We start from the raw sequence: 13423 nt of genomic DNA, 5'->3' as shown, positions 1-13423 counted from the left end.
GTGTAGCAGCCCTAGCTGTCCTGGAACTCACTCTGTAGACCAGGCTGGCCTCACTGAGATGTGCCTGCCTTTGCCTCTCAAGTGCTGGGATTAAAGGTGTGCACCACCACCGACCAGCAGTCTTGCAGTTTCTTATAAAGTAACACTTGTGTTTAACAGGCAACCCAGCCGTCACTCATCTAAGTGGTCACCCAAGTGAAATAAAAGCTTATCTTCACATGATAAACTTGTATAAGAATGTTTATGATAGCTTGATTCATGATTAGCCCAAGCTGGAAATGACTCAGATGTCCCTAAATCTGGTCAATGGTTATCCAAACTGTGGTATATTCAATCTGAGGAACTCCCCGAGCAATAAAAGGGATGAGCTTCTGACACCTGCAGGAAAAAAAATGAATGAACCTCAGATGCTTTATGATAGATGAAAAAAGTCAATCTCTAGAAGCTTCATGGGGTCAGGAGACCAAGCTCAGCAGGTAAGGACACTTACCACCAAACAAGAGGACTGAATGGATCCATGAGAACCACTCCTCTGATGTCCACATGCATGTCATAGCACATGGGAGTATACACACACACACATGCATGTCATAGCACATGGGAGTACACACACGCACACATGTCATAGCTCATGGAAGTACACACACGCACACACGCACACATGTCATAGCACATGGGAGTACACACATGCACTCCTGTGTTAGCACATTCAAACTCACACGCACATGCACACACACAGCTGTGATTCCATTGAGTCAGCTGGTTTGAAACTAGACAAAAGAGTCACTTTCTCAAGATGATCCCTGGGAAATGCAAAGGGGAGGGGTTGGCTTGGAAACAGCAAGGGTCTTGACCCTAGAATATTTTGACAAGCTGAATTCAGGAAAAATAAATGAATGTGTGCTGCAGGGTCAGCTGAGAAGCTGAGGAAGTATCGCCAGCCTTGGTGGCAGGAAGGGAGAGCGCTTGCAGACAACCAAGGCCTTGAGCCTCCAGGAAACCCTGCGGCTTGGCCTCTGCCCAATCCCCTCAGTGGTGGTATTAAATTGGGGGTGATGGTGGGGTGGGGGTTGGGAGGAGGCCCTTCTGCATCTGGTCTGTGCTGGAGGGCCCAGCATAGAAACCACGGGTCTATTTCGATGCAGAAAGAATGCTACTGTAAAACTGAACTCAGACTCATTCCGGAAAACTCTAAAACTCAACGCAGACACGAAGCTCTAATATCATACTTGATTGGAGAAAGAAGATTAAAGGCCAGGTTAATAATTATCATTTGAGTATTGGCCCTCGTCTCTTTTAATCTTGATAGAGGAAGGCCCGGAGACCATGAATGAGTGTAGAGCCAGCACTTGGCTGCTTTAGTTTGCTCATTTGGTCTAGAGTTCTAACACTGCACGGATTCACACCTGTCAAGAAGGGAAAGCTGCTAGATCTAAATTTAAGTTACCCCAGGGAACTTTCTATGCCCCGGCAGGCTCAGGCAGCTGTAGGCTAATCATACTGTAACCTAATGTTGACAGTAAAGCCAGGACGAGTTCTGTCAGCAGTGAGGTCTGTGGTCTGGGTCTTCAGTTGAGACCAGGCCACAAAGGAGAAAGGAAACGCAGTGGGAGGGGGGCCTGAATTCGGTCCCTCTGAGGAATTGCCTGCTGACCTTCAGAAAAGACCTTATATTTGACAAGGAAGTGCGGTCTTCATGCTAACCTTGTGAAACTAAAAAAAAAAAATGATGCCCAACTAATTTTCAATTCCAATTTAGTCAGCGAGTCATTGGCTAACGTAACACACTCTCATGGAAGGTAGGTTCAGTGACTACAAGCTGAGTTGGTAACAGGGCTTAGTGTCTCAAGCCTGGAATCCCAGCACATAGGAGTGACAGTTGCCAAGAGTCTAGGCCAGCCTGGGCTACACATCAATAAACAAACCAGCAAATAAATATTCCTGCATATTCTCTAAGACTCAGTGGATAAACTTGGCAGGTTTTCTCTACACATCTGTGAGTCTCTCTTTCCCAGCTGCATCACCATTTGATACTGATTCAATCCTCAGCGGTACACAAACAATCTAACAAACAGACAAGCTACACATTGTGGCTCATGACTGCAATTGTAGTACTCGGGAGGCTGAGGCTGGAGAATCATGAGCTTGAGACAGCCCGGACTACAATTTAAGTTCTAGTCCACATGTCAAGAAGATATTTGACTATAAATAAAAAAGCAAAAGAAACCTAACAGAAAGAGCCCTAAGACTCAGTAACTCAGAAATCATTCCCCTAAGTAGCAGAGCTAGAATCCCAGCCCCAGGGTGCCATCATTGGTACACAAATAGCTTGTCTCACATCCTCTCAGAAAAAAAGGAGCAAAGAGATAGGGAGGGACAGAAGGGGGGAGTAGGGAGGGACAGAAGGGGGGAGTAGGGAGGGACAGAAGGTGGAGTAGGGAGGGAAAGAAGGGGGGAGTAGGGAGGGACAGAAGGTGGGGTAGGGAGGGAGAGAAGGTGGGGTAGGGAGGTACAGAAGGTGGAGCTGGAGAGGGACAGAAGGTGGGGTAGGGAGGGACAGAAGGTGGGATAGGGAGGGACAGAAGGTGGGATAGGGAGGGACAGAAGGTGGAGCTGGAGAGGGACAGAAGGTGGGGTAGGGAGGGACAGAAGGTGGGATAGGGAGGGACAGAAGGTGGAGGTAGAGAGGAACAAAAAGGGGGTTGGTGATACCCAAAGGATGCCATCCACAGCATTAACTTTTCCAAAAGTATCTGAAAAAGAAAAAGTACAGAATTTTTTTCTAGTTAGCTTTTCTATTCTTTTTCCTCTGAATCCTGACCCCTTGTGTCCCATTGTGCCTTATGAAATACCTTGCCAACATTTCTTGGAAACGTCTATCAAGTGGCTATCTGTGGCAGAACCCTCCAGGTCTTGGGAATGGCTGACTGCTTCCAGAAGGCTTTGGAAGGTAAGGCTGTCTGGTACTGGGGGAAGTTTTGGAGAGTAGAGGAGCCTTGGTGGGAAGTGTTTTCATTTTCAAGTTGCTTTTGCAACAGGCCATCAGGTTGCCTAGAGTCTGAAAAGGTAAAATGAAAAGGCAGGTTTGGTGGCACATCGCTGTGACCCCAACAGGCACTTACTCAGGAGACAGAAGAATTAAGAGTTCAAGGTTACTATGAACTACATAGTGAGTCTGAGGCTGGTCTGGGTTACATAAGACCCCGTGTGAAAAAATATATAAATAAATACAACGAAGACAGCAGGCTCACCTGGACCAGCACGTTGTGATCCAAGTAGCAGATTGCTCCAGGGGTTCAGCAGCTCCCTCTCCTTATATTTAACTTCACGCACTTTTTGTCGTCATCTACAGGCGGCACAGTAAAAACACTGCTTTGATACTCCGAGTGCCTAAGGGCTTTCATCAGAGTGGTGCTGAAGCCTGGGAAGAAGGCAGCAGCTTCAGAAGACAGGGAAGGCATTGGGTCAAAGTCAGAGACCAAGAAGAGTAACAGGGTGCGAAGAGAAACCAGAGAAAGGCTGCAGGAGTGGGCCTTGTCCTGTACAAGGACAGACCAGTCAGAAAGCCTCACTGAGCAGCCAATCTGCCACACGCAAGATATGCTCCTAGAAGGTAGATAGGTTTCGAGCCTGGGTCAAGAGGAAAAGTTTAGATTGGGGGAAGGAAGAAGCAGCATATCCTGTACCTCCTTGAGACTCCATGCTGTGAGAACAAACTCCCGGCTGAACCGCAAGACCAGTGGGTACCGCTCCACTCGTCCGAGAAGCTGTGGCGGTGTGGCTCTGTTTTCCAGCCAGCGCCCACTCACAGCCTCCTACGGCATTAGTGAGGAAGAGCATGACAAGAAGGCAGGAGATTGTGACTGAGTTTGACTTCTTTGTCGTGGTAACTGACAATGTCCCCGGTGCAGACGGATCTGATACGACTGGAATACTGCTGCCAGTGTTGGCATGAAGCCTTTCCCAAGTTTCTGAAGGACTCGAGTTCCTGTAAGCCACATGTGCTGTGTGGGGATCTCATTGTGGCTCATGAAGAAATTGGCCTTTAAGACTTTGGAAAACTGCTTCAGAATTTACCACTGGTTGGCAGCTTCCGGCATCTCTACTCCAATACTACCTATGCTTATACTTTTGTACTTACATGATGAATGTTTGTCCAAGAATGTTGATTGGTGCTATGATAATTTTTGGTTGTCACACTCTCTTTTACTTGAATTGTGTGACAGCAAGATCTGTTCCAAAACTTTGGTAGTAACCACTGTTCCGTCACCCTTTACCTGGCACTGGGACCCCCTCCTGAAGTACCTTTATGGTGTCTTCTTATCTCATTTTTAGGTATCCTTTAGGCCCAAGGCTTTTTTAAAAATTGTTTTTATTGAGCTATACATTTTTGTTTACTCCCCTCTCTTCCTCCTCTCTCCCTTTCTATCCTCTACTGTGATCCCCACACTCCCAATTTACTCAGAGATCTTGTCTTTTTCTACTTCCCGTGTAGATTAGATCCATGTTGTCTCTCTTAGGGTTCTTTTTGTTGTCTAGGTTCTCTGGGATTGTGGACTGTACATTGGTTTTTCTTTGCTTTATGTCTAAAAGCCACTTATGAGTGAGTACATATGATATTTGTCTTTCTGGGTCTTAGTTACCTCACTCAATATGTTGTTTTCTAGATTCATCCATTCGACTGCAAATTTCAAGATGTTACTATTTTTTACTCCATTGTGTAAATGTACCACATCTTCTTTATCCATTCTTCAGTTGAGGGGCTTCTCGCTGGTTTCCAGATTCTGGCTATTATGAATAATGCTGCTATGAACATAGTTGAGCACATATCCTTGTAGTATGATTGAACATCCTTTGGGTATATACCCAAAAGTGGTATTGCTGGGACTTGAGGTAGGTTGTTTCCTAATTTTCTGAGAAATCACTATACTGATATCCAAAGGGGCTGTACCAGTTTGTACTTCCACCAGCAATACAGGAGTGTTCCCTTTACCCCACAACCTCTCCAGCATAAGTTGTCATCAGTGTTTTTGATCTTGGCCATTCTGACAAGTATAAGATGGTATCTCAAAGCTGTTTTGATTTTCATTTCTCTGATGGCTAGGGATGTCAAGTATTTCCTTAAGTGTTGTCATTTTAGATTCCTCTGTTGAGAATTCTCTGTTTAAGTCTGTACCCCATTTTTTAAAAAAATTGGATTATTTGTTCTTTTGATATCTACTTTCTTGTGTTCTTTGTATATTTTGGAGATCAGTCATCTGTCCGATGTAGGGTTGGTGAAGATCTTTTTCCATTCTGTAGGCTGTCATTTTGTCTTGCTGACTGTGTCCTTTGCTTTTCAGGAGGTCACATTTATTAATTGCTGCTCTCAGTATCTGTACTACTGGGGTTCTATTTAGGAAGTGGTTTCCTGTGCCAATGGGTTCAAGTGTACTTCCCACTTTCTCTTCTATAAAGTTCATTGTGGTTGGCTTTATGTTGAGGTCTTTGACTCATTTGGACTTGAGTTTTGTGCATGGTGATAGATATGGGTCTATTTTCATTCTTCTACATGTTGATATCTAGTTATGGCAGCACCACTTGTTAAATATGCTTTCTTTTTTCCATTTGATACTTTTTGCTTCTTTGTCAAAAATCAGCTGTTTGTAGGGTGTGGATTAATATCTGGGTCTCCAATTTGATTCCATTGGTCATCCTGTCTGTTCTTATGCCAATACCAGTCTGTTTTCATTACTGTAGCTCTGTAGTAGAGTTTGAAGCCAGGGATGGTGATGCCTCCAGAAGTTCTTTTATTGTACAGGATTGTTTTGGCTATTTTGGGTTTTTTGCTTTTTCATATGAAGTTGAGTATTGTTCTTTCGAAGTCTGTGAAGAATTTTGCTGGGATTTTGATTGGCATTGCATTGAATTTGTAGATTGCTTTTGGTAAGATTGCCATTTTTACTATGTTAATTCTACCTACCCAAGAGCATGGGAGGTCTTTTCATTTTCTGGTGTCTTCTTTTATTTATTTCTTCAAAGATTTAAAGTTCTTGTCATACTTGTTTCACTTGTTTGGGTGGAGTTGCCCCCAGATATTTTATGTTATTATGAAGGGTATTGATTCTTTGATTTCTTCCCCAGCCCTTTTATCATCTGTGTACAGGAGGGCTACTGATTTTTTGAGTTAATCTTGTATCCTGTTACGTTATTGAAAGTGTTTATGAGTTGTAGGAGTTCTCTGGTAGAATTTTTTGGGGGTCACTTATGTAAACTATCATACCATCAGCAAATAGTAAGAGTTTGATTTCTTCTTTTCCAATTTGTGTCTCCTTGATCTCTTTTTGTTGTTATTGCTCTAGCTATGACCTCAATTACTATATTGAATAGATATGGAGAGAGTGGACAACCTAGTCTCATTCCTGATTTAAGTGAACTTTGAACTTCTCTCCATTTAGTTTATGTTTGATGTTGGCTGTTGGCTTGTTTTATATTGCCTTTATTATGTTTAGGTATATTCCTTGTTATCCCTGCTCTCTGCAAGACTTTTTATCATAAAGTGGTGTTGAACCATCCCTGCATCTCTGGGATGAAGCCTACTTGGTCATGATGGATGATTTTTTTGATGTGTTCTTAAATTCGGTTTGCCAGTATTTTTGAGTATTTTTACATCAACGTTCATGAGTGAGATTGGCCTGTAATTCTCTTGCTTAGTAGTGTCTTTGTGTGGTTTGGATATCAGGGTAATTGTAGCCTCATAAAAAGGGTTTGGCAATGTTACTTCTGTTTTTATCGTGAGGAACAATTTGAGGAGTATTGGTATTAATTCTTCTTTGAAAATCTTGTAGAATTCTGCACCGTAACCATCTGGTCCCCGGCTTTTTTGGTTGGGACACTTTTGATGACTGTTTCTATTTCCTTAGAGGTTATAGGTCTATTTAATTTGCTTATCTAGTTTTGATTTAATTTTGGTAAGTGATATCCAGAAAATTGTCCATTCCCTTTAAGTTTTCCAATTTTGTGGAATACAGTTTCTTGAAGTATGACCTGAAGATTCTCTGGATTTCCTCCGTGTCTGTTGTTATGTTCCCCTTTTCATTTCTGATTTTGTTAATTTTGATATTTTCTCTTTTTGCCTTTTGGTTAGTTTTGATAAAGGTTGTCTATTTTGTTGGTTTTGTCCAAAAACCAACTCTTTGTCTCATTGATTTTTTTGTATTGTTTCTCTTTGTTTCTATTTTGTTGATTTTTCTTCTCAATTTGATTATTTCCTGCCATCTAGACTTCCTGGGTGAGTTCACTTCTTTTTGTTCTAGAGTTTTTAGGTGTTCTGTTAACTCACTAGTGTGGGATTTTTTCCCCCAGCATTTCTATGTAGGCATTTAATGCTATGAACTTTCTCTTAACACACTTTCATTGTGTCCCATAAGTATGGGTATGTTGTGTGGTCATGAATTTTAGGAAGTCTTTAATTTCTTCCTTTATTTCTTCTTTGACCTATTGGCTATTCAGGTGAGCGTTGTTCAATGGACGTGTGTTTGTGCATTTTCTGAAATTAGTGTTGTTGTAGAATTCCAACTTTAAAACAAGGAGACCTGATAAGATATATGGGGTTATTCCAAATTTTTTCTATCTGTTGAGGTTTGCTTTGTTACCAAGCATTTGGACAATTTTTGAGAAGGTTACATGAGGTGCTGACAAGAAGGTATATTCTCTTATGTTTGGATGGAATGTCCTAGAGATGTCTGATAAGTCTATTCGAGATATAACATGTTAGTTCCCTTATTTCTTTATTAACTTTTTCTCTGGAAGACCTGTCCAATGATGAGAGTGGGGTGTTGAAGTCTCCCACTATTAGTGTGTGGGGTTAATGTGTGATTTAATAAGCTTTAGAAGTGTTTCTTTTACATATGAGGGTGGCCTTGTATTTGGGGCATAGACATTCAGAATTGAGATTTCCTCTTGCTGGATTTTTCCTGTGACAAATATGAAATGTCCTTCTTTGTCTATTTGGATTGATTTTAGTTTGAAGTCTATTTTGTTGGATATTGGGACAACTACACCAGCTTATTTCTTAGGTCCATTTGATTAGAAAATGTTTTCCCAACCCTTTATTCTGTGGTGATGTCTGTCTTTGAGGTTGAGGTGTGTTTCTTGTATTCAGCAGAAGAATGGATTGTGTTTTCATATACAATCTGTTGGCCTGTGTCTTTTTACAGGTGAGTTGAGTACATTTATATTAAGGGATATTTATGACCAGTGATTGCTAGTTCCTGTTATCTTAGTTTTCATTGTTGGTGATGTTATTGTGTGTGTGCTGCCCTTATTTAGGATTTCCTGCTATGAGATCATGTATTGTCTGGGTTTGTGTGTGTGTGTAGCTAACTTTTTGGGTTGGAGTTTTTCTTCTAGTACTTTGTATAGGGCTAGGTTTCTGGCTAGGTATTGTTTAAATGATTCAGTCATGGACTATCTTGCTTTGACCATCTATGGTGATTGAAAGTTTTGCTGGGTATTGTAGTCTGGGATGGCATCCATGGTCTCTTAATGTCTGCATAATCCTTGATCAAGAAATTTTGGCATTCATTGTTTCCATTGAGAAGTCAGTTGTAATTCTGATAGGTCTGCCTTTATATGTTCCTTGGTGTTTTTCCTTTGCTGCTCTTAATATTTTTTCTTTATTCTGTATGTTTAGTGTATTCATTATTATGTGGTGAGGGGACCTTTTTTTTCCAATCCAGTCTATTTGGTGTTCTGTAAGCTTCTTGTGTTTTCATAGGCATGTCCTTTTTCAGGTTGGGGAAGTTTTCTTCTATGATTTTGTTGAATATATTTTCTGTACCTTTGAGTTGGAGTTTTCCCTCTTCTATCCCTATTATTTTGAGGTTTGGTCTTTTCATGGTGTACCATATTTCCTGGATATTTTGTGTTAAGCTTTTGTTAGATTTAATATTTTCTTTGACTGATGAATCTATTTTCTCTATCATATCCTCAATGCCTGAGATTCTCTCTTTCATCTCTTGTATTCTGCTGTTTATGGTTTCATTTTTGGTTCCTGATCATTTATCCATATTTTCCATTTCCAGAGTTCCCTCTGTGTATGTTTTCTTTATTCTATTTTAGTTTTCAAGTCTTGAATCATTTCTTTTACCTGTTTGATTGCCTTGTCTTGGTTGTCTTTAAGTGATTTGTTGATTTCTTCCATTTTTTGTTTTTCTTTTCCTCTATTTCTTTTTTTTTAATTTATTTATTTATTAAGGATTTCTGCCTCGTCCCCACAACCGCTTCCCATTTCCCTCCCCCTCCCCCGATCAAGTCCCCCCCCCCATCTGCTCGAAGAGCAATCAGGGTTCCCTGACCTGTGGGAAGCCCAAGGACTGCCCACCTCTATCCAGGTCTCATAAGGTGAGCATTCAAACTGCCTAGGCTCCCACAAAGCCAGTACGTGCAGTAGGATCAAAAACCCACTGCAATTGTTCTTGAATTCTCAGTATTCCTCATTGTCCGCTATGTTCAGCTAGTCCGGATTTATCCCATGTTTTTTCAGACCTAGGCCAGCTGGCCTTGGTGAGATCCCAATAGAACATCCCCATTGTCTTAGTGTGTGGGTGCACCCCTCATGGTCCTGAGTTCCTTGCTCGTGCTCCGTCTCCTTCTGCTCCTGATTTGGACCTTGAGATTTCTGTCCGGTGCTCCCGTGTGGGTCTCTGTCTCTGTCTCCTTTCATCGCCTGATGAAGGTTAATATTCCTGAGGATGCCTATGTGTTTGTCTTTGGATTCACCTTATTTAGCTTCTCTAGGAACATGAATTATAGGCTCAATGTCCTTTATTTATGGCTAGAAACCAAATATGAGTGAGTACATCCCATGTTCCTCTTTTTGGGTCTGGCTTACCTCACTCAGGATAGTGTTTTCTATTTCCATCCATTTGTATGCAAAATTCAAGAAGTCCTTGTTTTTTACTGCTGAGTAATACTCTAATATGTATATATTCCATACTTTCTTCATCCATTCTTCCGTTGAAGGGCATCTGGGTTGTTTCCAGGTTCTGGCTATTACAAACAATGCTGCCATGAACATAGTTGAGCATATACTTTTGTTGTATGCTAGGGCCTCTCTTGGGTATATTCCCAAGAGTGGTATTGCTGGATCCAGGGGTAGGTTGATCCCGAATTTCCTGAGAAACCGAAACACTGCTTTCCAGAGTGGCTGCACAAGTTTGCATTCCCACCAGCAATGGGTGAGTGTACCCCTTTCTCCACAACCTCTCCAGCAAAGGCTATCATTGGTGTTTTTTATTTTAGCCATTCTGACAGGTGTAAGGTAGTATCTTAAAGTTGTCTTGATTTGCATTTCCCTGATCGCTAAGGAAGTTGAGCATGACCTTAAGTGTCTTTTGGCCATTTGAAGTTCTTCTGTTGAGAATTCTCTGTTCAGATCAGTTCCCCATTTTATAATTGGGTTGATTAGCCTTTTACGGTCTAGTTTCTTGAGTTCTTTATATATTTTGGAGATCAAACCTTTGTCAGTTGCAGGGTTGGTGAAGATCTTCTCCCAGTCAGTGGGTTGTCTTTTTGTCTTAGTGACAGTGTCCTTTGCTTTACAGAAGCTTCTCAGCCTCAGGAAGTCCCATTTATTCAATGATGCCCTTAGTGTCTGTGCTGCTGGGGTTATACATAGGAAGTGGTCTCCTGTGCCCATGTGCTGTAGAGTACTTCCCACTTTCTCTTCTATCAGGTTCAGTGTGTTCGGACTGATATTGAGGTCTTTAATCCATTTGGATTTGAGTTTTGTGCATGGTGATAGATATGGATCTATTTTCATTCTTCTACAGATTGACATCCAGTTTTGCCAGCACCATTTGTTGAAGATGCTCTCTTTTTTCCATTGTATACTTTTAGCTCCTTTATCGAAGATCAGGTGTTCATAGGTTTGTGGGTTAATGTCAGGGTCTTCTATTTGATTCCATTGGTCGACTTCTCTGTTTTTATGCCAATACCAAGCTGTTTTCAATACTGTAGCTCTGTAATAGAGTTTGAAGTCAGGGATGGTAATGCCTCCAGACAAACCTTTATTGTATAAGATTGTTTTGGCTATCCTGGGTTTTTTGTTTTTCCATATAAAGTTGATTATTGTCTTCTCCAGATCTGTGAAGAATTTTGATGGGATTTTGATGGGGATTGCATTGAATCTATAGATTGCTTTTGGTAGAATTGCCATTTTTACTATGTTGGTCCTCCCAATCCAAGAGCAAGGGAGGTCTTTCCATTTTCTGGTGTCTTCTTCAATTTCTTTCTTCAAAGACTTATAGTTCTTGTCAAGTAGATCTTTCACTTCCTTGGTCAGGGTTACCCCAAGGTATTTTATGCTATTTGTGGCTATCGTGAAAGGTGATGCTTCTCTGATTTCCCTCTCTGCTTCCTTATCCTTGGTGTATAGGAAGGCAACTGATTTTTTGGAGTTGATCTTGTATCCTGCCACGTTACTAAAGCTGTTTATCAGCTGTAGGAGTTCTTTGGTAGAATTTTTGGGGTCGCTTATGTACACTATCATATCATCTGCAAATAACGAAAGCTTAACTTCTTCCTTTCCAATACGAATCCCCTTGATCTCCTTATGTTGTCTTATTGCTATTGCTAGAAATTCAAGCACTATATTGAAGAGGTATGGCGAGAGTGGACATCCTTGTCGTGTTCCTGATTTTAGTGGGATGGCTTTGAGTTTTTCTCCGTTTAATTTAATGTTAGCTGTTGGCTTGCTGTAAATAGCTTTTATTATATTTAGGTAGGACCCTTGTATCCCTATTCTCTCCAAGACCTTTATCATAAAGGGGTGTTGAATTTTGTCGAATGCTTTTTCCGCATCTAGTGAAATGATCATATGGTTTTTTTCTTTCAGTTTATTTATATGCTGGATTACATTGATAGATTTGCGTATGTTGAACCAGCCCTGCATCTCTGGGATGAAGCCTACTTGATCATAATGGATAATTTTTCTTATGTGTTCTTGGATTCAGTTTGCCAGTATTTTATTGAAGATTTTTGCGTCGATGTTCATGAGTGAGATCGGTCTGTAATTCTCTTTCTTGGTTGGGTCTTTTTGTGGTTTTGGTATCAGGGTAACTGTAGCTTCATAAAAGGAATTTGGCAATGACTCTTCTGATTCTATATTGTGAAATACCTTAAGGAGAATAGGTATTAATTCTTCTTGGAAGTTCTGGTAGAATTCTGCATTGAAACCATCTGGTCCTGGGCTTTTTTTCGAAGGGAGATTTTTGATAACCATTTCTAATTCTTCGCGAGAAACCGGTCTATTTAGATCATTCACCTGGTCTTGGTTTAGCTTTGGTATATGATACTTATTTAAAAAAATGTCCATTTCTTTTGTATTTTCCAGTTTTGTGGCATACAGGCTTTTGTAGTAAGATCTAATGATTCTCTGAATTTCCTCTGTGTCTGTGGTTATGTCCCCCTTTTCATTTCTGATCTTATTTATTTGCGTGTTCTCTCTCTGTCGTTTAGTTAGTTTGGATAGGGGTTTGTCGATCTTGTTGATTTTCTCCAAGAACCAGCTTTTTGTTTCATTCATTCTTTGGACTGTTTTCTGTGTTTCTATTTTGTTGATTTCAGCCCTCAGTTTTATTATTTCCAGTCTTCTACTTCTCCTGGGCGCGTCTGCTTCTTTTTTTTCTAGAGCTTTCAGGTGTGTTTTTAAGTCCCCAATGTATGCATTCTCCGTTTTCTTTAAGTGGGCACTTAGTGCTATGAACTTTCCTCTTAGCACTGCTTTCATTGTGTCCCATAGGTTTGAGTATGTTGTCCCTTTATTTTCATTAAATTCAAGGAAGACTTTAATTTCTTTCTTGATTTCTTCCTTGACCCAGGTGTGGTTCAGTAGTTGACTGTTCAGTTTCCATGAGTTTGTCGGTTTTTTGGGGGCAGCGTGGTTGTTGCCTTCTAACTTTAATCCGTGATGATCTGATAAGACACAGGTGGACACTGATATTTTTTTGTATCTGTGGAGGTTTCCTTTGTTTCCGAGTATGTGGTCAATTTTTGAGAAGGTTCCATGAGCTGCAGAGAAGAAGGTATATTCTTTCCTATTTGGGTGGAATGTTCTATAGATGTCTGTTAAGTCCATTTGCTTCATTACCTCCAATAATTCTCTTAATTCTCTATTAGGTTTCTGTCTGATTGACCTGTCCCTTGGAGAGAGAGGTGTGTTGAAGTCTCCTACTACTAGTGTGTGTGGTTTGATGTCTGCCTTGAGTTCTAGTAATATTTCTTTTACAAAAGTAGGTGCTTTTATATTGGGGGCGTATATATTCAGGATTGAGACGTCCTCCTGATGAATTGTTCCTGTTATGAGTATAAAGTGACCGTCTCGGTCTCTTCTGATTGATTTTAGTTTGAAGTCAGTTTTGTTAGAAATTAGTATGGCCAC

At 40.8% G+C, this 13423-nt stretch overlaps 1 pseudogene; it reads left to right on the top strand.

The window, feature by feature from the left end:
* The first annotated feature begins 449 nt into the window (after nucleotides 1-449).
* The window catches only part of LOC121453198, a 71865-nt pseudogene continuing 58891 nt past the window's right edge, over nucleotides 450-13423 (top strand).

Source organism: Microtus oregoni, unplaced genomic scaffold (genome assembly GCF_018167655.1).
Source record: "Microtus oregoni isolate MIOR12 unplaced genomic scaffold, Mior012 000011F_ref0000422, whole genome shotgun sequence".
Classification (NCBI taxonomy): domain Eukaryota; kingdom Metazoa; phylum Chordata; class Mammalia; order Rodentia; family Cricetidae; genus Microtus; species Microtus oregoni.
This window is presented reverse-complemented; position numbering and strand designations above follow the sequence as displayed.